The 24605-nt window shown below is 38.9% G+C and overlaps 1 pseudogene; it reads right to left on the bottom strand.

Annotated features, from left to right (window-relative positions):
* Positions 1–24605, bottom strand: part of LOC114473366 (netrin receptor UNC5D-like) — a 278176-nt pseudogene that overhangs the window by 52000 nt on the left and 201571 nt on the right.

Here is a 24605-nt window from a genome sequence, read left to right as displayed (position 1 = left end):
CCAATGCGGGCCTGGTTGACTGTTTCTCTCAGCCAGGCTACTGTGCTACTCACTTTCTTTGTTTTAATCAGGTGGCAGAACAGCCGTTTTTATAATCAACAATAGTTGGAGTTAGGGAGTTAGAATTCTCCAAAGCCAGACATGGTGATGTGGATCCAAGCTGTGATAGGTGTGGAAACACGCCTGTCTATTTTAACAAGCTGTTGCTCGACCATGTTTAACACATTGTCAGCACCATGTGGTATCACTCTTTACCCCAACACGATAACAGCCCTATTTGGCACCTCAGACAGAACACATTATTGCTTTAACTGCATTGCTTTCAACAAGACAAATAATATCACATTGAATAGGATTGCGGCGGTTCAATGACTTTGCCACAATAAAGCAGCTAGAGAAAGTAAAGTACATGCTCAGGGGATCCGTGGACATATTCTTCTCAGTTATAGGAATGGCTACTGGCATTACCCACTTCACCTTCCCTCATCTATTCCCAATTTGCACCCTGTGTAAAACCCATTCAATGATATGTCAATAGTATGTCTGCAACATAACGACATGAAATAATTCGCTGCTGCTTTTACCTTGCTGAAGAAAAATCACACAAGTTGCTTTTAATCTTAATCAGGAATGATTGAGTTTGTTTAATATCTGACGTGAGACCGCTCAGGCAGATTTGCTAGCAGTTGCTACATCTGTTGATCACATAGTCGCACAATTTGTATGCAACGTTGCACCGGAAATAAAACACAAGGCTCACAGTATCATGAGCTAAAGTGAAACACAAAACAATAAAGTGTTATAAATGGGATTATCTACTGATCTGTTTATTGCAAGGGGAAATTTATTACCGTGTAAAGACTAATTGTCAGCTGTTTTGAGTGAGCATAAAATGGCGAGAGAAGATGCGGCTAAGTAAAACAGAGCAATTTTCCCTTGATGAGCCGGTGAAATGCAAATTGCCAATTTATTTCTTATTAGGTAAGCTGCTGGAACACCGACTCATAATAAGGAGTAAAAAGGACAGAAGTGATAAGATGGCCGTGTTTCTGCACAAAGGGGGGCAGAATTCTGAGAGGAGGGGCAAGACGCGAGGGACTATTTATGGAGGTTCGCTGCGTTAGACGCTGTTAACAGAGGGCACAGAGACCAAGATTAAGCGTTCCCATCCTACATTGCCGAGTTATCAAAATGAACTTTAATACACCCGCTGAGGACCACGGTTTGCTGCAGCAACTCATAATCCCAGCCTGATAAAATAAGCCCCAATCTGTGTCGTAAAACACACTTTTTCACTGTCTGGGGACGATGAATGCTGCATTCAGGGGCTCAGCAAAAAACAGGAAAATACTAAATAATGTCATTAATTATTTTTAGATTAGATGAGTACAAAAAATATCTAGAACTCTATCTAAATCTATGTAATATTACATTGAAAGCAGACATTGTAAACTCTTCCTCGGAGCGTCGGGATGTTGCAATCACAGCAAAAATAAAAACGCACATCTTTACAACAAAACCTTGCACATTATTGAACATGTATACTCCGCAGCACCAAACAACACAACTATTTCCAGCAGGCTTGAATAACAAACTGAAAAATGGAGTACTGCCGTTTTGACCCCGGAAGCCTGTTAATAATTTATAACGGTTATATCATAATACAACAAAGTCCATGCATAATTAAAAAGACACATAAATACTTATTATACAAAACCATGCAGCTTGTTAAGATGTGTTTACACGCCAGTATCAAGCAAATACATTGTGTGCAGAGACAAACTGAACGCCGTGAGCAGCTTTTTGCATCAGACTTTGTTGCACAGATTAATGTGCACAGGGTTACAGATCATAATCCACTACAGGGGTGTTAAACACCATTTTAGTTCAGGGGCCGAATACGGTAGGCAGTGTGATCTCAAGCGGTCCACAGGTTTTAATGCAGGTAAACGAGTAATTTCAACATTATTGTGCACTAAGTTTGCACTTCTACGTATACATTAAATCAGTGGTTCCCAACCGTTATTGGGTTGTGATCCCGTTTGATATCACAAACTTTTAACTCTTACATTTGTTTAAAATTGTGTGTGGTGTTTTTAATTTGAAAAGAAGAAGAATTAAAAATAGACTTTTAATCAGTATAATCAATTTATACATTTCAGGGGACCACATTTGCATTCCAGGTGACCCCACATGTTGTCACGACCCTAGGGTTGAAAAACAAAGCATTATGAGAAAATATGTAGGAAACCGACAGTATCAAAGCAATACGTGACAGATATCAGTCCCAACAGGAATTCACTGTAAAATTTTGTAACCAATTCTATTTACTTAAGGGAAATATTATGTTATAACTTGAGGACAATTAAAATGTTTGAGTGTTATTTTCAACAGTTTACCATTAAAATACTGCAATTATGCAATATAAGTAGCAGTAGTATTGAGTTTTATTTACACAATGATTACATGTTTTCTTCATCATTTTACTTTCTCCTGCGAGCCAGACTGTTGCTCCAAAGGGCCAGATTTGGGCCCCAGGCCTCGAGTTTGACACATGTGATCTACTGCAATCACCAAAGGCCTGCTTCATTTGTTAAATACAAGCATGTCACTCAGGGCAGTGATATTAAGTTTGGCCTGTGCCGTGAATAAAGAACTCAGGAAACAAGCAACGGCACGCAACTTTATTCTGAAAAGCTCGTCATTCCACTATGAGTCATTTTTCCTTCCTCTTCTACATTTGTTAAATCTTCAAAAAATTATACTTCACCAAAATGCGGGCATAAATAAATTAGTAAAGACATTTTTGTAATGGCAACAGACTGCAGCAAATAACCGAAAAAGCCAAACTTTTCTACATATTTAAAATGTAAAGTAATTAATGCCACAGCCCCATCTTTTATAAATGACAGGTACAGTATCTGTTTAGGGAGCTAAATTACTACAAAATATCAGATAATCAATCATTGATCCGCAACGGTTCCTTGAGGTCCTGGAATGCCTTGATTACAAAAAATGATTGATGAAACTCTCTCTGCCTCAAGCCTCATTTATTTAAACTCTATATTTATATTTACCATGCCTGCATTTGTTGACATAGTTACCACAACATGTAATGGATCTTTTCAATATGCATGTTATTATCTTTTTCTACTTTTACATAATACATATGTAATAAATAAAGAATTTTTTTTTTATTAAAAAGGAACAAATTGGTTGGTATTATAAATGGATCTGTCTTTTTTTTTTGTTCTGTATTCAATATATAGCTTTTATATCCCTAGAACATTATCACCAGGTGATTTTCCCTGTGTAAACATATTGACATGATTTTCATGACGTTGCGTTTGAGTGTAACGTGTCTGTGTGTTTCCGCTCTCCAAAACCTGCTAACTGCAGACATGTGCTGATGTGATTTTCACCTGAACCTATGCCAAACTAATTACGTGGATAATTCACTGTGGCATTCTCTGAAGGGAGCAGCCAAAAGGAAATTGTAACAGTGATAAAACAATGCTGAAGCAAAAAAAAAAGAAAATAAAGATGAAAAAGGAATACAAAAGAAGGAAAAAATAATCAAATAATTAAATAAAATGAAAAAAAAATAATAATAAATGCTGAAGCTACCCATTGACTCATAACTAAAATTAGTAACACCATCACTAACATAATATACACAATAAAAGGATTTGTCATCAAAATATAGTACTTAACATTGGCTACTACTCTAATTTGTCATATTTTGATATCTACTATTGGGCATATTATAACCCCTGGTGTTAGTGATGTGTTTGCAAATTTTAATGATGGTATCTATAGTTTAAAGTCCACCCTAAAACCACTTGTTTTTTCTGCTAAATACATTTAATTAGGTATGAAGTAATGTAGTTTATTGATTCTAGTCCCACTATTCCCATTCATTCGTTCCCCATCCTGAAAAAACTACTTAACCTAACCTCCCACTTTTCTATAACAATACATACTGTACTTCCTACGGGCATGGCACTATACCTTTAATTATCCTCAAAACAGAAATCAACCAGATTTAGCCTTCAAAACACTTTCAAATATCATGCTGTTGCATTACTGTTTTTGCTTTTTCCCCAATGGCTAAAAAAGCAAAAGGCACCAGGAGTGGTGAAACATTAGTGGAACGGGGTTCAACTCCCTACAGTGTCTTTGCTAAAGGCAAAATATATGAAAACACAATAGTTATCACTCTACAACAGTTCACAACAAACCTAATGTCCCCTGACGTCCCATGTTCAAAACACATACCTCATTTGGCATTCCATGAAAAAGCTACTGAAAAGCCTCCCACATTTCTACAGTAATACATACTTCCTACGGGCACTGCACTAGTGCGGTTTAAATCAGTGATTCTCAACCGGTGGGTCGGGACCCAAAAGTGTGTCACGGACCTTGTACTGGGTGGGTCGCAGACGGCTGGTCAAAAATAAATAAATACTTTATGTTTTTTCATGTTGGGGCTTGTCTTTTATGTTGAAAGAAACTTTTTCTTTTGATAGGAATGCTGGGAACTGCATGTTGCACAGGAGATTTACTGTATGTCTTAAAAAAATATTATATATATGTTACAAGCTATTTTTGATAAACTAAAATCGATTGTTTGAATTCTACAAAAAGATGGGTCACAATTTAATGACATTGGCAAAATGTGGTCCCAGGGTGAGAACCAGTTTGAGAAGCACTGGTTCAAATGCTGAACTTACGGAGTCACTAAAGGATGAGTTCACTAAAATATACTTAAAATTGTAAAAGGCTTATTCAAAAATTATGCGACTTTCATTTGGTCCCAGTAAGTGATGAAGTGTACAGCCTTCTCGCTGTAGCATGAGGGAGGGCTGCAGCCTCCAGCTCTACTGACAGTGACGGTCGGGGGTTGGTCGCTTGAAAAGTTTAAATTTTTCAACTTCGAGCGACTTCCAGTCGCACGCGACAAAGTAGCTGGAATCACGTGAGTCACGTCCCATCATTTACATTGATTTTGACTTGAATCTAGTTGTTCAGAGTCGCTGAGTAGCGTTCAGTGGTGGACGCACTTTTACACTTTTCACAAAAGCGCATTTTTATCCGATTACTTGATGTGATAGTTCGATAGAATACTCAATGACCAAAGTAATTAATACATGCTGGCCCTAATTAATCATGAGTGGTTGCAGAGGAAAGCTTCAATAGTGGAGTTATTTGTGTTACAAGCAGAGGGTTTACAGGGTTTGTAGGGTGTCTATTGTTCACCTTGTCGGGAGCTTCTTGAGCTGAAGGACTGGAATCTCCCGTCAAGGCGGACGATCGTCGATGACATCGACGCCATACTCACTCTGGCTCTTCCGGTAAAGTGTGACGGCGATAATCAGCAGACACTACAGTCACCACGCCTGCAGCCAGGCCTGCGTACAGAGCCACATCAGTGCTGGTGTCCACTCCTTCAGAAAGAACAAAGTCAAAGAGAGAGGGAGGGGTTGCTTTTTTTTTTTTTTTAAATATAAAAAAAAAACAACTTGGCTTGATTTTACTTAATTAGGACACAAGCAGCTATTTTTCTTCCACTGCTGATGTGTGTGCGCCAAGCTGAAATTGTGAAAGTGTTGTAAAATTGAGTGGTTGGCGCTGCCTCCTCACGCACAGCTTCATTGTTCCACTCCGCTGTGTTAAAGCTGCTAATGAGGAACCTCGCAAGGAATGCGATTATAATCAACCCAGCAGCACCTGACTGCCATCTCAAACACTGCTTGGTTCTGTTGTTGGAGGTACGCTGCCTTCCACTGGGAAAATGTGACAAAACCAATTCATTAAATTAGCTCATCGCCAACAATTACGCTGTTTCTGGTCCCACCAGTAAGGCAGCGTCCAACGCACAAGCACACACGCACGCACACACACGCACGCACACACAGAGAATGATTGTGAAATAAAAGAGTTGCTAGCTTGTTCTTAAACGATAATGAGATCTGCGCTAAGACAGGATGCTCGGAGAAATCCTTTAAGTAGCCTCGAGCTTAAACGGGGAAAAATGGACAAACTATGCAAAGCGGCATTATGGCTACAGTTGCAGGTTAATTGAGGGCTGGGGAAGTTTTGGCAGCATTCTTTTTCCATCCTTATTCTTAATAAATAACACTGCCATGCTGCTGGAGTTGATGAGAAAGGACAACATGTGCTGGTTGGCTTAGTAGGTGAAGAAATGATTACACTTTTTGACTCCGCTGTAGTGAAAAGTCTGTTTGCCCTTCAATAACACAGTGGTGAACCAAAGAGAGTTTCAGTGTAAATACTAAATATCAATCTGGTGAAGTAAAAAAACCAAAAAAAAAACATGCATTTTTTTGTACATAAGCCAAACAGTAAGTAAAAGTGCCTGAAGGGTCAAAGTTCTGCATGTCTTCCACTATTCATCATAAAACTCTTAACAGCCTTTTGAAGTACCGTCATTTCCGGACTATAAGCCGCTGCTTTTTTCTCACGCTTTGAACCCTGCGGCTTAAACAATGACGCGGCTAAATTGGGGATTTTTCCAGGTTTTATAAGCGTCATGTCACCACAAAATTGAGCTCTGTCACATTAGACCAGGTGGAACAATTAAATTGTTCACGTTAAATTGTTCTTGCTCGCACTGAATCATTCTGATCACTGCCATGATGCACACTGCGCCTCATCATAGCAACGACGCAGAGAATGTTGTCAGAGAGAGAGAAGAGAGAGAGAGGAGAGAGAGAGAGAGAGAGAGAGAGAGAGAGAGAGAGAGAGAGAGAGAGAGAGAGAGAGAGAGAGAAGAGAGAGAGAGAGAGAGAGGAGGAGAGAGAGAGAGAGAGAGAGAGAGAGAGAAGAGAGAGAGAGAGCACTGCAGCAGCAGCAGCATGGATGAAGTAAAAGTCATCCAGTTTGTAATAGTTTGTTCAGGATTGATCGGTGCTCTGGACTCTGAGGCTGATGGAGATGCTTCCGTAAGGCGGATGGACAGACGGAGCAGAGATCAGAACAACCTGTATCCAAGACAGCCAGTTTATAATAGTAGCACAACAGCCAAAATGACCAAATCACCACGTTGGATTTGTTCAGAAGCGATCGCGTCCCTATCCTTTTCCGACTCGCTGTGATCGCTTCACGTTAAGAAGAGCGGATGAAGCGGTGTATCAGTCTGGTTCCAGTAAAAAGTGACCATAAAAAGCTGTAATGGACTGATATGTAGACGTGGGGCAGTGAGGAGGAGACTTTATGCAGTACAGGAAACGTATCAGTTTAAAACACTGATATTTCCGTGAAACCTAACTTGGAGTACAGCAGCCCGCCTCCCTGCCCATTCTGATTGGTCGAGTTGTCTGAAGGGCACCCCTCATCAGCCAATAGAGTGCGGCCTACAGTGGGGCAAACAAGTATTTAGTCAGCCACCAATTGTGCAAGATGTCCACTTAAAAAGATGAGAGGCCTGTAATTTTCATCATAGGTAAACCTCAAACTATGAGAGAAAAAATGAGAAAAAAAATCCAGAAAAATTAGGTAAATTACAGGCCTCTCATCTTTTTAAGTGGGACAACTTGCACAATTGGTGGCTGACTAAATACTTGTTTGCCCCACTGTATGTTAGGCTGCGGCATTTGTGTGGATTTTTCTTAGAAAATTGCTAAATTATTGTAATGTGGCCAATAAGACTTTATAGCCTGGAGATTTATTATTATCATCAAATGTGTACACAGAAGTTTCTCTTCAGATAATAAAAATATTTTGCCTTTTTATACCAAAGATTTCCCTGGAGAGGAACTTTATAATTTTTTGATGACCTACTAATGCGGGGCTTAAAAACGTGTTTTACAAGCAGTGGTGAACTAAAGACATGTAGGACTGCAACTCTCGAGGACTGAGTATTTAATATCTTGTTTTAGACTTAAAGAATGTATTGTTTTCCCGTTTTACCACGATATGTGTCTCCCGGGCACATACTCCATTTGAGTTTTCCATGATTTTAGACTCCTGGTTATTGCACAAAATAAAAACATTCCATACATTCCTGTGATGAAGTTTGAGACCAAGTATACTTTATTATTTCAAGCCGTTTTAGGAAAAAACAAATGACAAAAATCGAAAGAATAATTCAAATACTTGGAGATTTTTTCTATTTAACTAAATGCCTGAGACAGTCACATAGGAGGTTACACATTGTACTGTCACCTATTTTAAGAATACCAAAAGGAATTATAATGGAAGCATCAAAAATATTCAAGCATTACAAAGACATTATGACACTTGTTATATTAGGTCTCAACAGCTCTGACGAACCCTGCATCATAAAAACAGAACAGTGAAGTGGAAAAACAGCAGTTTTTTACACTGCTCCAGTGATGTTTCTCCTGTTTTTTTTTCTTTCAGGCTGGAAAAGAGAGTTTTTTTTTTTTTTGTTTTTTTTTATACATTTAAAATTCAGAAAACAACTTACGTATAAGGCAGAACAACCAATCTGTGGCTTTTTCAGCTCATCGGCAGCACCAAGTAAGTGAAAATGTGCCCGTTTACAATCGAAAAAGCGGACTCTGGTTTCTGTCAACATCTATAAAGTAGAGCCGACTGCCAGTTAGCTGATATGCAGACATGGAGCAGTGAAGAGGTGTGTGTCGATGCTTGTAGAAACTCAAAGGAATACAATGAAACTGTTTATCAGGGCAGAGACGACCAGAACCAGGGCCCGCCGTCATGGATGCTCTGATTGATAATTGGCACCGTCAGAATCAGAATCAGATATACTTTAATGATCTCAGGGGAAATTACTTGTGTCTCGTTGGAAAACGGGCAAAATATTAGTTCCAGCAAGTTCATTATAATATAATATGTTAAGGTTTCATTTATTTAGACAACTTTTTTTCAGGAAATTTGATCTCCTGACATGTTTCGACTGCCAGCTGTCCTCAGAGGCATCTAGTGATTGGTTTGATGTTCTATTATAAGGAAAAGATCAAAGCATCTATATCAATATTGGCTAAAAAGGTGCCAATTCAGCATTGGATCAAGTGTGGATTTTTCCAGGAAAAGCATACATTTCTTGGAAAGCTAACTGATATGCAGGTGCAACCTGTTAGCGTGAAAACAATACTGTTTCCTGGTTAAGTAAATAATATCAGAGGCGGGGCTAAATAGCACAGTGGGTTTATAGTTGGTTTAAACAATAGCGCTGGTATTTGACCCATGCACACTGTTGAACTGTAATGAATAAAAGTCACTCACCCTGTGGCTTAGCGTCATGAAGCAGCTTCTGATCTGCAGACACAAACAAACATCGTTTTAAAGTCTCATTTTTGAGCAACACAAGTGTCAGTTGATTCAATTACTTCCAGACCATTCATTCATGCCTGTGTGCACGCTGTCTGATGGATGTGGACTGAAGTGGATGAATAATAAAGATGAACGAGGCTGTCAGCAGGAGCATTATCATAATGACGATCATGACATGGCCTCCGGTGCCAAAAACAATTGTGAATGCAACATGTTTAATGACAGTCCCTGAACACATTGGAGATGACAGTAATGGTGGTAAAGTGGAGGAGACGTTTCCCACTCTGTTTGCACAGGCCGCCCGTGCAGTTTTCCACGGCCACGGCGGCGCCGACGCAGAGCAGTCCTCCGTGTTTGGGCTCCGGGGCCGAACACTCCCGACCGCGCTGCCTCCCGCAGTCTGAGCTGCACACGGTCCACTCGGACCACTCTGCCCAGCTGCCATCCACTGAGGCAACACAACACAGAAGATTGTTGCAATTAGGGACATGTGTACATACCGACTAGGGCTGGGTGACATGGACCAGAACTCATATCTCAATATTTTTTTCTCAAAATAGTGATATACGATATAAATGTCGATAATTTTATTTCAAATGAAGTCTGACCATAAAGACAATTCTGGGTTAAATTTGCTGATGATAAATGCTATACAGACACATTAATTAACAAACTGCAGCACAATATGTTCCACTTTTGGCTTTTTCTCCAATAAGGGACAGCATGTGTGAGTACAGCGACTCCTAAAACAAGTATTTTGATACAAAATAAGCTATGAAAAATATATTTCCATATACCGATAGAGACAATATTCTATATCTCAAATCTCAATACAGTATATCGCTCATGCCTAATCCCAACACTGCGTGGGACACAAAAAATGTAAACAATGTTCCCAAAAATGTAAATATTTAACACCAATCCTACTAAAAAATCCCTTTTATAATAGCATTTACATTTAATTTCCAACACAAAGCTGAAAAACAACAACAATTGTACTCTTTTTTTTTTTTATCCAATATCAGTGCCTGACCTCACAGATGGGATTGTGATGCATCCAAAGAAAAAGGGACATGTTTGGTCGTCTGAAATGTCTAGTAATTGGTTTTACTGATTAGAAATACTTTTTTGAAATGTTTTTAATTATTATTTTTCAAATTAAAACAACAGACAGTCTTAAACAACTTCTACTATACTTATAAATATAGTTATTGTTCATAATGATAATAATGATGATATGAAGAAACGAGGTTTGATGTAAAATTATCTGTGTTCAAATTGGGGGACGAATCTGGATAAGCAAAATGCTTTTTTCCGTCGCCCTTTCTGGCATGAAACAGGACAAAAAAAATAAATGAATAAATAAAATAAATAATAATAATATTACTACTACTACTACTAATAACAATAACAATAACAATAATAAAAACAATTGGTTCCTCTGTCCCATTCTGGGACATCGGACCCTAACAATAACAAAAACAAATAATAATAATAATAATAATAATAATAATAATAATAATAATAATAATAATAATAATAATGCAGCTAAAAAATAATCAGAGCTAGCACAACTTGTCACTAATCCTGGCTACTCTGTACTTGTAACAAAATATGACAAACAAAAATTAATTCTAGAAATAAAAATGGCTTTAGGGTCGACAGAAATTCTTGATATCACAATGGGGTCACGATCCAAAAAAAGGTTGGGAACCACTGGGTTAAAGCACTGGTTGGGCCAATTCCATTTTAAATACCAGCAATGTTGGCATTCTCCACGTGAATTAATCTCAAATACGGTGTGCTCATTTCCAAACTGTCCCCACAATTCAGCAACAATTAAATTGTCCAAAATGTCTTAAAAAGATAAAGAAGACGAATTTCGATTCCTGAAGCTAAACCTCGGTGATGTAAAATATTACAAATAGCACATGGCAAGAGTCCTACATACAGCAGAGTGCTCTATAACCACACCATTCAGTCTTTGTTTTGTATTCAGACTGACATTAACATTCCTCCATGTTCAGTTAAACAACCCTTTTGTTCTGCTGCACAACATCCACAGGAGTGAGTGCAGGTTTTTCCATGTTTCTGAGCTAATCTGACAGTCTGCAGCTCTTGTTACATTTGAGATCAAGCTCTTAAAACCACAGGATGGACAATGTTACTCCAAGTAATAAAGACCCTCTCAATGAATGCTTACAGATACAGTAAATGCCTCCATTTACCATATACAGGCATTAAAACCCAACCTTCAAGGACATGCTAATATTCAAAACATCCTGCTGTTTCATCTGAAAGGGTAATGTATCAACATTCTGAAAAACAAACTCATTTGATTTCATGCCGGGAGGCAAATTAATAAACATTATGTCCTTTTCTAGCTGGTAAATATAAAACGGAACACATCAGCATGTGACGGCATGTGACCGATTAATTCTAGCTGTTATTTTTGTATTGAATCATATTTATTAAGAATGTAAAGGTATTGTGAATACCGGCATATCTCGGTTTGCACTAATGCAATGTGACGACCATGTAAAACCAAAACTCAGAGTACTCCCACCAGTGTAGTTTTTAGTCGGTCTGAGAAGCAAACTACATCTCCCAGGAAAACAAAAATGGCAGTCAGCACAGAGGGGGAACAGGTACAGTTTAAAACATGTTAGGGATCGTTGAGTTTAAAACTGTCCTGTAGCGCAGGGGAGACGCTGAGAGGGCGTCGCCAGATGCTTTTAAGGAACTAGGAATATTTGAGCCAGTTTTTGACTATTTTTTACCCATTTTCTGCAACTACACCAAACTTGCCACATTTTAACCCATTTTCATCACTTTTTCTTGCCATGCTTTTGTTCCTTTTAATGCATTTTTGCTACATTACTCCCATTCCCACCACTTCTATATCAAATTTCAATGCCTTTCTGCACATTTTTTCTACTTTCAAGACATTTTCAGCACTTATAAACCCTTTCCACCACTTTTCCCACCTAATGTTGCACATGTTGACCCATTATTGTCACTTTTAACCTCTTCTCATCATATCGCGTGCTTATTTTTGCCAATTTACCCACATTCACAATTTCTCATGCCCATTATTTGCCAGTTTAAACTAACTGTTCCAATATTGATTGAATATTTTTTTTTTACCATTTTTTTCTGTCTGTTTTTGGCCACTTTAATTTGGAACATTTAACCAATATCTGTGGTTTTTAAAATCCCATTTCACCACCTTTTCCACCATTTTTGGTCACTTTGAACCCTTTTATTCTGATTAAAACACAGATTCACATCTTTAAAATGACTATATACTATGGCACAAATCATACTAAACTTCCTGTATAACAGTGGATATCATTGAGATAAATACATAAATGTGGTTATCACAGATTCATAGATGGACCCCAAAAATCTCTCCCCTTCATTCCCCCTTATAGATGGCCCTGTCTCCATATGACTGTTCTTCAATGTTCATGTCTGTGTTCAACCACCTTCAGCTACAGTGGGGGTCCTCAGTCTCTGGTAGCTTTATTTTGGGGGTCGGGGGATGAAAAAGTTGAGAACCACTGCTATAGTGCACTGTCAAATATATTATTATACACTCTTGGCTGAACAAAGATTAACAACAGTGCCACTTAGTGCGAAAATTCAGGTTGATGTTATATTCCTTAGTTTTTTGCTGGCATTCAGGCTTAAGTTTACAGGACATTATCATATCTCTATATTAATTGTAATGAATCTACACTGACATTAGGGTTGATTTTAATTATATGCGTATTGGCACTGTTGTCCTGTCCTGGCCCTATCCTCCTGCCTTGCACTCAGATTAGCTGCTAGCGACCCTGAAGAGAGTAAGTGTTGATAATAAAGAATGAAGGGATGTGTTGTATTACACTGAACATTATCTTAAATGTTTTTTATTGCACAGTTAAAATAAACCTTGAGGACCAGTGACTGAAAACTAATCATCAGAGCAAGCCTGGCTTGTTATGCTGATATGAATACGGAGATATATACTGTATATACTGTATATACACACACGCTGTCTGACTGGTAGGTTCATCCTCCTCAGGAAGCAATAGTACGTTAATATGGCAGCTGTCAGATGGTTTGAGAGTACAAAGCTGCTATCTGTAAGGTGATAGGGCAGCTTCACACACTCCACAGCAACACAGATAGTGTCAGCACTGGAAACGTGTTGACAGCTCTTACCCGGACACACGGTGCTGCAGCTGCTTTTCTGCACTGACATCCCCTCACAGAAAGCTCCACCGTTGAGAGGAGCCGGATTGGTGCACGTGCGTGTGCGCTTCTGCATGCCTCGGCCGCAGCGCACGTTACAGGGAGACCAGTTGGTCCACAGCGACCAGCCGCCGTTTACTGCACAGGGAGGAAAGATCAGAGGCCAGCGTTAGGATTCAACAATGCATTTAATGTTAGACCTCCCAGCTCCAAAGAAAACAACATTCCTTTTAGGGTCATCTCTTGCTGAGAGCAGATTTTTGTCAGCCACAGAAGTGTTCCTGTTTTCACTTTTCAAAAGTGGTGTGTGAGAGAAATAAATTGAGATCCACTGATGAAAGGGGAACCTGCAGACCATGCACAGAATGACTTTTAACCAACAATTTCTCTGCCTGAATATGAAGTTTCTTTCACACCAGTATAGTCCCAGACTGTGTTGGGAATGTTATACTAACATACTGCTCATACTAGGTCTGACATCAAAATTAGTATGTAGTGCATAGATACTATGAGAAGATTGAGTACATGAGAAATACACAGATGTATACTATATCGGGACATTTTTTAAGTTTGCACAGTGGGCACACTATACTAGTCATACTCAACCGCCCCCATGATGCATTGCGAGAGAAGTGTAAAATGGTCCTGGGACCAACTTCAAGCTAAAAGTCAAACATCCCCCTTTCCAAAACAAAAGCATCTATTCTTATCTAATATTAGTTTTTAACATTTTTGTAAATAGGGCTGTTTTTATGAAGTTAACCCAAAGTTTTGTAACTCGTGCAATGGTGGATCTCCGAAAAACTCAAATGTTGGAGTCAAACGTGTTTCCGCAAGTTTTATGGATCAAATAACCACACGTTGGTCACTTTCTCACTTAAAATGTTTTCAGAACTTTTAAAGGTGGAGAATCAATAGAGATACAGTATTTAGCCTCAGTGTGCTTCAGGTTTTTACATCTTCGGAAACTTGGAAGTATACTTCATTTGGAATGGCCATCATCGGACATCAATCATGTAAACCCATGTAAATTTGCGATGGTAAAACAGGGGACGGGACCCGGATAAGCAAACTGCTTCTCTCGTCTCCTTTTTCGGAATGAAAAAAAAAAAAAAAAAAATGTAAAAAAAAAAAAAAAAAGTGAACGTAACCATGTCGGAAATAAACTGAATAAATAAATAAATAAATAAATCATTCTAATCATACTTAGTATATTGTAGACAGTACATACTTACAGCGTTCGTCGTGTATAGTACGGAGTGTGCCATTTCAAACATAGCCCCAGACTCAACATAAATGGTGGAAGAACAGCTAATAATTCTATCACCTTGATTTGGTTTGATTTGTGTTGACTGAGCATTAGCTATTTGTTTGGGGCCTAAGGCGTTTTTGCAGTTTTTTCACTGCGTTTGATTTTACCTTTATATTTCATATAAGGAAATCCATAAACCTTGCTTGTTTGGTATATTTTTTTTCACGAGAACCTCCCAAATGTGACTGTGAAGTATTTTCTTTAATATGGCATACTGTGTTAACACAGTGGATCTAAAACCACAATAAACACTAAAATTCGAGTGGGAAAAAGTTAGGCTTTTTTTTACTATAAAAGTCAAAAACATTTTTATCAAATCATTTTTATTGTTTGCATAGCAAATTTAAACGATATATTTCAAAAAATTATATACAGATGAGTTAATACAGTTATATATAGCTATTTACAGTGAAATGGAAGCAATGTCTCAGGTGATTTTGTACAACTATTTACAAAAAAGCATAAATCACAAATACAGGGAAAGACAAATTATTTGTGTCTCATTGTGTTGATATAAAACAATAAACAAATATGCTAGACACTACACTACACTCTAATCTCACTCACTACACACTAACTAAACAGTCAAATCACAGTAATAATCGCTATAATCTCAAATTTCTAAACTCACCCTCTCTCCGTCTCTGTTTGTGTGTCTCTGTTTAACTGTCGCTTGAAAAGAAAATGCCCGCTATATGTGGACATTTTGATTGGACGATGGCCTTCTTCTTCTCAACCAATAGGAAACAGCTATAATGTGACGTTTCAGCGTTGTTCGAACTTGCTGCACAACGCTTTCGTTTAAAGACTGGTTTGCAGTTTGGCATCCGCGCTGCCGACACAAGTTGAAACGGAGATCCAAGGACGTTGCGCTTTGCTGCTATTGGCTCTTTAAACAATCATGTGATCAAGATGCGCCGGCTCCGTCGGGGCCAGAGGGTTAATAGAGTAGAGACTTCTCTATGCAGACAAACAGAAATGCAAAGAAGAGAGTCTATTGGTCAAAACGAGCACGTAAAGTGTGCAGAAAATGCCTCCTTCTCTGCCTGTTCTTTTACGTCATTCAACAATGAAACATCAACAAATTCTTGAGCTTTTGGTGGTTTTCTTGTTCGGTTTTGTGCCGGAGTTTGTTCTTCCGTTCACCCACAATCCATGTGCTCTATGTCATCTTCGGGCACACTTGTCATGCTCAACCACCGCACAATGGCGGGTCTCCAAAATTCTTCGAAATATCGGCATGAGATGTGTTTCCCCGAGTTTTATGGATCCAATGACCACATGTTGATATTCAGCTTTAAAAGGTGGAGAATCAACAGAGATATTTAGCTTCAGTGTGCTTCAGGTTTTTGTCGGTCTAGACTACGTTTGTGTGTTCACACTGCCTGAACGAGGCGGACTACGAACTCTAAACCATTCTTGGTGTCTTCGTTGTGAACGCACCCTTAAATTCAACTAATTCTGATAAAAAAAGGTAATATTTTTGACTTGAGAAAAACATGCAACATTAGACCTTCATCAGTGCATTTGTCTTTGATGCTACAAACTGGTTTCCATTTGAGTGGGAGGTAATTTATCCACCATGTGGTTCACTCAGCGGTGAAAAAGGAATGATCAACTCTTACTTCCCTCACTGATTTTTACTCCTAAAATAATACGGGATGATTGACTAATCAGCTCGTTTGCTGTCACAGGAAAGAAATATGGCTCTTCCATGACCATACATCTGTCTTAGGCTATCAGGAATAGAAGGGCTGTCGGCGACTTCATTAGCATTATGGAAATGCTGTGATTGATGGGCTGCAGCACAGGGATGACAAAGAAAATCTGATGTAGTCCCACAGCAGCTAAATTCTTTCTCAGGATAAAAAAAAGAAAAGAAGGAAAAAAAACCTGTGTTTGGAGGTCAGTGGGGTGAGCTTGAAAACACTTCAATTAAACTGGGCTTTTCCACAAAGTGTAAGGAGATGGTGTTACTCTGGCGGTGAAATTTCACTCCCTAAATGGCCATAAAAATGCAGGACAGACAGTCTGCGGCTCTGCAGCTACAGAGTGTTTTACACACAGAGTTTACAGCAGACAGACTGAAACTGAGCCATCAGAAGAACCTTCGCTACAGCCTTCTTATCATTAATAATTAGGCTGTATAATAATAATGTGCTTGTGTCTTCTTGTTTTAGGACACAGGATCAGATGCGGGTTAATCACCTGCTAATGAAAGCGCGGTGTGAGAAATTACCACACATTGTGGTCAGGAGAACGTTCCACATCAAACCCAGAAGTATGTAGGTAAACATGATTTCCTTTGATCTCTAAAAAAAGTAGGATTTCATTTTCGACCTGGCAGAATTTGAACTCAGGAATTTCAGAATAATTTAGTCTCACAAAGAAGGCATGGGACAACATACACATCCATCAGACTGAGAGGAGCCAAAAAGAAGAGCCCAGTGTGTAAGACTTTCCTTTCCAGTACAAAGCCTTTCTACCACCAAGACTCTTACGGTGCTTCTATGTGGCCACTCACCACAACTGGGCACCATCCTCTTTCAGCCAAGGCCCTAGAGGTTATAGTACTCCAGACCAGTCTTGGTCTCAAGACCACATTTTAAAGGTCTTGTGGCACGTTTCCATTGGCGCTATCGGCTCTACGCGACTACGCACTCCTTGCTTTCGGGATCCAATACTGTTTTTCCGGAGCAATTCCATTGAGCACCAACCTGACACACAAAACTGCTAGACTCCACAGGTTGCACTTTTTTGCTGCCATCCTCACAAGATCGCCAACAAAAATCAATTGTGGCCTAATGCTTCCTCTCTGTGCGTGAGCTGATGACTCTACGCTGTGATGATTCTCAGTCACAATCAGTGTCTGCTTTGTGCTTATGTCACATTTTCAGACCAGGGCTGCTTTTTTTGGAACCTCAACCAAGGAGGTACTAAAAAAAAAGCAGCAGGTACCATAGAGGAGGTACTTTTTCCCAGTGGAAACGGGAAAAGGGAGAGTAGAGTGGAGCCGATACCACCAGTGGAAACGCATCATTGGTCTTCTTTTGGACTCAAGATCATTTAAACTTGGTCTTTTCTTAGTATTGGACTTACCGGACTCAGAATTTTCTGTCAAGACCAGTTGAGATCAGCAACAATCTGCTATTCTTCAACTTCCTTAATGTGACAATAAGAAGAAGCACTTGGAACTGTTCCCGATGAATTAATGTTGTAATTTGACTCATTAGCTCACTGATTGTTTAGCCTCTTTGGGAATCTTGTATGTCAGACAACTGCCAAAACTGGGACATCCTCTTATTTCTAGTCAGAAACACCTCTGAGCACTTACTTTAGGCCTCAATCACCTGGCAAACACAAACATTTTATTTTCAGATATTTAAAATCATTCTGGATTTTAAATACATACAAGGATCATTATTTAAGTGCATGTTGTGTTTTGAGAGATCTGAAATTAAAGAATGCTCTTTAAATGCTCAAACTTGTCATGGTTTTCAAAATTGAATTTTATGGTCTCGGTCTTGTCTCGGTGTCAGCTTGTCTCGGTCTTGACTCCCAAAAGTCTTGGTCTTGTCTTCATCTCAGTGCATACGACAAGTCTTACCACGAAGTGCAGTGTGGACGCGCGGGTATCCACCAAGCTTTCCCCAGCTGTAGATAAATAGTTGGGTAGATAAAGATGGGGCCTTTTTGGTAATCAATCTCTGAGGAAAAAAACAGACTCCAAACTTGTCAGAAAAGGTTCTGTAACTTCAAAAAGTCACCTATCAATGGGAAGGATAACCCTAAGCAGACATTACTGGTGCTCCAACTTGGAGGTCAGGCATCTGACCAACAACCGCATCCCATACAGTATAACCTTATTGCTTGGAAACAGCAATAGAAGGAACACATGACAACTTTTGTTGCCTAAGAGGCATAACAGGCAGGAAGTCCTAGTCAGGACAGACAATGATTATACCATGATGCAACACTGAGGGAGTAAGATTACTCATTGAGCCAGGTATGCATGGTAGATAGTATTGAGTAGATAATCAGGAGTTAATGAAGATTGTGTTGATATACTGTAGTGATCCATTTAGAAAAAGTTTTTTCATTAAAGGTAATTTACCACTGCTAAAAGATGGCATTAACCAATCCAAGCAGATAAACCTCATTTCCTGTGTTGATGTATTAATATGTCATTGTGATATCTTACCGTACACTACAACAGTGGCTGTGGCGCTGCGTCTCTTGGCCACAATATTGGCAGCTGCACAGGTATAGTTTCCCGAGTCGGAGAGTCGAGCTTCGGAGATGATGAGGTTGTGGTCGCCCCTCGTGCCAAAGTCGCCCCTATTTTCAGAGCTGAGGGGCTCCTCGTTTTTCAGCCACTCCACCTGAAACGGTAGAAAAAGCTGATCATATCAAGTCAAATATTCTGTGTGTACATTTACAACTATGTTTAGTAAATTATTATATAAAAGCTTATACCAGAGATGGGCAACTTCTATCACAGTGGGTGCCACAAAAATGTGATTGTCTGATCCGAGGGCCACATTATCAACATTCATAGCATTTAGAATAATAACCAATCTGAGACTTAATACAGGAAAGAACAAAGGGTATTATCTTTGTAGTCCTTTTGTGTAGGTTTTCTTGGTGTTTTTAGACATTTAATAATAATAATAATAATAATAATAATAATAATAATAATAATAATAATAATGGCCTGTATTTATATAGTGCTTTTTTTGAGGAGAATCAAAGTGCGTTACAGAAACCTACATTCATTCACACCAGTCACTCACATCAGTCATACCGGCAGTGGTAAGTTACAATGTAGCCACAGCTGCCCTTTTGTGTGTTCTTGATTTCATTTCGTCGATTTTCTCGGCAAATTTCTGTTGTCTTTTTGTTTGTTTTTCAAGTCGTCGTGTTTTTCTTCTATCTTTTCTGTTCTTGTCATTTTCTGTAAAAGTGTCTTTGAAGTCCTTTTGTATATGCTGTTGTTTTTGTCGTCATTTTGTGTTTAAGCAGTTGTTTATCGTGTCTTTGTTGTCATTTTGTGTGATTTATGACTCGTATTTGTTACTTGTACCGTCATTTCTGGGCTATAAAGTGCACTGTTTTATTTTCCGCATTACAATAATTTAGCAATTTGATAAAAAAAAAAAAAAATCCACACAAATGCCACAGCCTAACATAGACCACACCCTATTGGCTGATGAGGGTGCCCTTCAGACAACTCGGCCTATCAGAACGGGCAGGTAGGCGAGCTGCTGTACTCAAGTCAGGTTTCACGGAAATGTCCGTGTTTCAACTGATAAGTTTCCTTTACTACATAAAGTCTCCTCCTCACTGCCCCACGTCTACATATCAGTCCATTTACAGCTTTTTATGGTCACTTTTTACTGGAACCAGACTGATACACCGCTTCATCCGCTCTTCTTAATGTGAACTACTGCAGAGCGATCATAGCGAGTCGGACTCTGAGTCAGAATACGGACGCGATAGCTTCTGAACAAATCCAACGTGGTAATTTGGCAACTTTGGCTGTTATGCTACTATTACAAACTGGCTGTTCGTCCTCCTTACGGAAGCGTCTCCATCAGCCTCAGAGTCCAGAGCACCGATCAATCCTGAAAAAACCTAACGCGGTGATTTAACAACTTTATGCTGTTTATCTTTCTATTACAAAATGGATGACTTTTACTTCATCCACGCTGCTGCTGCAGTGCTCTCTCTCTCTGACAACATTTCTCAGCGTCGTTGCAATGATGAGGCAGTGTGATCAGAATGATTCAGTGCGAGCAAAAACTATTTAATATTAATTAAATTGTTCCACATGGTCTAATGTGACAGAGATCAATTTTGTGGCGGCATGAAGCTTATAAAACCGGGAAAAATCCACAATTTAGCCGCGTCATTGTTTAAGCCGCAGGGTTCAAAGCGTGAGAAAAAAGGAGCGGCTTATAGTCTGGAAATGACGGTACTTTTCTTGGCATTTTGTGCATTTTTCTGTTGTTTTCTGTGTTTCTGGAGTTTTGTGTATTATGTTGTTCTTCATAGAACTTCCAACTTCATTAACTACAATATACTGTCAAGGTTAGATAAACCTGGGTGCAGATGTAAACTACAAAGACCGTAGTTAGTCAGATATGTATTTGATATTCCGGGTACTCTCCTAAAATAACTGGAGTGAACAAAATAATTTAAACTTCATGCATAATTTGTTCATTTATTGAGATACAAGCAGCCAGTTTCTGATTGGAGGAAAACACGCCTGACATCTATTCAGAGGGATTGATGGAGGAGGTAGGTCACATCCTTCACTGTTACCAATTCATCGGCTGTGTAGTGAAGGAAATTAATCAGGAGTCACAATAAAAAAAATAAATAAAATACACCGTTGATGCTCCTCGTCTCGCATGACTGGCCCTGTAAATTGCCATTAATGTGCCACTAGCCTGAGCGTTCATTGAGAGAGACGAGTTGGGGCACGGGGAGCAGCGGTTTGATTTATGGTGGTGTATTTGAGGATTAAAAACCCCACCCCTCTGGGAGCACCGTGTGTTTGTGCACGTGGAGGGCGGTGTGTTTGTTTGTGCACAGTGTGCGCTTGTTTGAGGATTGTAAGAACAGCAGGCAAAGTCAGAGATTGCTTTGCTCTTTTGAAGCATCCCAGCTGAAATGAGTGAGCCCGGACATCAATAAATCAGTAGTCATGTTGTCAGGAGCATTTTTCGTTTCTTTTAATAGACTAAACAGAGGAACTTTGATCACGAAGCTTTCTTCTAATTATGACTCAAAATGAGTGGGCTCACAGCTTTCAATATGTGCACACACTGGTGGGTTTCACTGATGCTTACACCAGTTTTCTGCTATTTTTAGTTTATTACACCCTGACTATCTAATCAGCATCTCAACGTCCTTCAAGCTAGCCCCTGATTCAATCTGTTTTTACCATCTGTCTCCCATGTCTCATTTTTATTTTATAATAATAACTTCATTATTAGGTTTTCCCACTCATTCAAACCTTGTTATACTTCGAGATTATTCAATGCCTTTATTTCACATAAAAAATTCCTATTACAAAGCTTTAAAAACACTGTTATGTAAATACACCAACTTATTTCCACTGGTATATAGGTTGCTTTCGAAGGAATGTATTTTTAATACTTACTCCTTGAAAAATGCTCAGATAAGTTGATCCAGGCTACTAATCGAGTGTCTGGATTTAAGACTCCTTCAAAATGGCCTAAATGCACGGCTGACTGACACCTTTTTTTTTTTTTAGCCAATACACAGAGTTTGGGGGGCAGGCCCCCTAGTGGTCCAAAAATTTCATTCAGTTTTCCCAAATTAATTTGATAAAATACAATTGTTAATATAATGTACATAATATTCAAAGACTTTAAGTGCCATGAAACACAGTGACTGTACGAAATTAAATGAATTCATTTGTTGTTCTTTTAAAAATACGAGATATTTTTTGGTGCTCTTCTTCTGTTGCGCAATTGTTCTTCGCAATGTAAACGGTAAAGCGACACTGCGCCCAGCAGTTCAGGTACGGTACTGCAACAAATGAAGCAGAAAAGCTACAACCAGCATGAGTTTATCATGAATTTATAACATTAAATGACACAAGACGGTCTATATATTTAATTATATTTTTGCTTTTGACCCCACTGGCAAGAATCGCAAACTCCGTCTATGCCAATACAGTGTCTCTTTGCTTACTAAGCATGGTATTAGTTAAAGAAGGTGTTAATTATCAACTGACTCAGCCAATTACAAAAATAAAAAAAAACTTCATAATGGTTTTGCTACAGAAATTAGTTATTCCACATTTTGTAAAAAGTCAGCTCCAAACGGGCGAGTTAGATTTTACCCCACTAATCTGTTATAAGGGGGAAACTCCTCCTACTGACAATCTTGGCTCCACCTACCCTATAAGAATGTGAGCTCCTCCCTCTCAAACTACCTCACACTCAAACAATCATAGCGAAGGCAGGTTGCTATTACAGTCAATATATTTACATTCAGTATATAGATAATCGAGTATCGAGATAATCCGAAGAGCGCTCGCAATCAGTTTCATTTTTAGTAGCCGCTACACCGCTTTGTATCGCTTTTATGGGATGATCTGACATGTTTGTGACCAAATACACTGAAGGGCGTGTGTATTTACGCCTACTCATGCAATGACATGAAGGCCCCAAAAACGGCCTGTTTTTAGGAACGGTCTGAAAGTGACTTTTTTAGAGGGCTAAAATTCCAGAAAACAGGCGAGTTTGGGAAAATAAAATTCAATTACTATGTTGTTGGGTTTCAAAGAACAATTGGAGATGTGCGAAAAATAACATAATACTGAAGGTTTAAATGTATTCTGGTGAGTTTCAACAAGCACATCTTAAACTCAATGTATAATTAAAGCTGAAAGCAGTGTTGAACGAGCCCTCACAACCACACGCATGTCAGGACGTGGCGCATGTTGGTGTGTTGCATGTCGGGGTGTGGCATGAATGTTAAAGTGCTGAGACATAGCTGACCATTTTCAAGGATTATATCACAAACTTTCCTGCAATGTTCAGTGTAAAAATAATGACTATGATTTCCTTTTACCAATAGGTGGCGCTATGACTATGAATGACAGTTGGGTTGAACCATAGCTCATTTTTTTGGCATACAAATGAAAGCTGCTATAATTAATTAGTATCTACTCTACAATCTCTTAATAACTTCCATCAGCGTAGCAAATCATCCAAGTGAACAGGTTGCTAAGAGGAATATTTCAATCTATAAAGATTCAAATTTATTGTCAAGATTGTTTAATAACAAGCAAATAAACATCTATGGTTAAAATAAAAGTGTGAATGTGTGAAGTACTTTAACAGTGCAGTGTTGGATGCAAGACGCATCTATAAAATCAAGGAATCTCTGTCTGTCTGTCTGTCTGTCTGTGTGTGTTCCTCAAATATCTCTGCGGATCAGGATCAGACAGACCTGAGAGTTTCAACATGGCTGCTGCTGCTTGGTTCAAGGGTGTGCAACGATGGATTTGTTGTCTTTATTGGTTATCGGTTACTTAACCATGTACGTTCCCTTTTCTTCTTCTCTTCTTTCTTCTTGTTTGGTGTTTGTTATTTCATTTGAAGTATTTCTAGGGCGGCTGTAACACAAGCAATTTCTCTCTGGGACATTAACGTATTTCTGATTCTGATTAATTCAACAAACCTAAAATCAAACCCAAATTTAAAACAAATTAAATCAACCCATCTCGATTTGATGGGACTTAATCTACATTAGATTGAATAAAATGAGCCTGAATTGATCTTAAACTCACTTGTTCAACTCTACATTTTTAAATATATTAGCTTAATTTACATTCACCTGTAAGTAAATCCCAATCCAATAGCAGTGGATTTTGAGGCAGGACAGTACTTTCATTCCAGTGATGTACTGCTGGTTTTACGCTGTCATATAATTGCTGTGATTAATCTGACTCATTTGACCCCTCCTTTGCTTGTTTATGGCGTTTGCTGTGGGACAAGTAAATCCCAGAGTGCGATACACATTCTATATAGGTCCTCGAGTCTTTTCTCCAGGGGGAGACGATAGAGAGATGCACAAGCTGATGAGAAAGCAGGAACAGGATAGACTCAAATGAGGCTGATAAGCCAGTGCCTGGGGAGAGCAGAAAAGGGATTTGCTTAATTGGTGAATTTGTTCCACTTAGATAGCAGCAAGTAGCAGTGAAGCACGCCACACCTAATCCAGGAGGCTG

The sequence above is a fragment of the Gouania willdenowi genome, chromosome 12 (assembly GCF_900634775.1).
Source record: "Gouania willdenowi chromosome 12, fGouWil2.1, whole genome shotgun sequence".
Classification (NCBI taxonomy): Eukaryota; Metazoa; Chordata; class Actinopteri; order Blenniiformes; family Gobiesocidae; genus Gouania; species Gouania willdenowi.
This window is presented reverse-complemented; position numbering and strand designations above follow the sequence as displayed.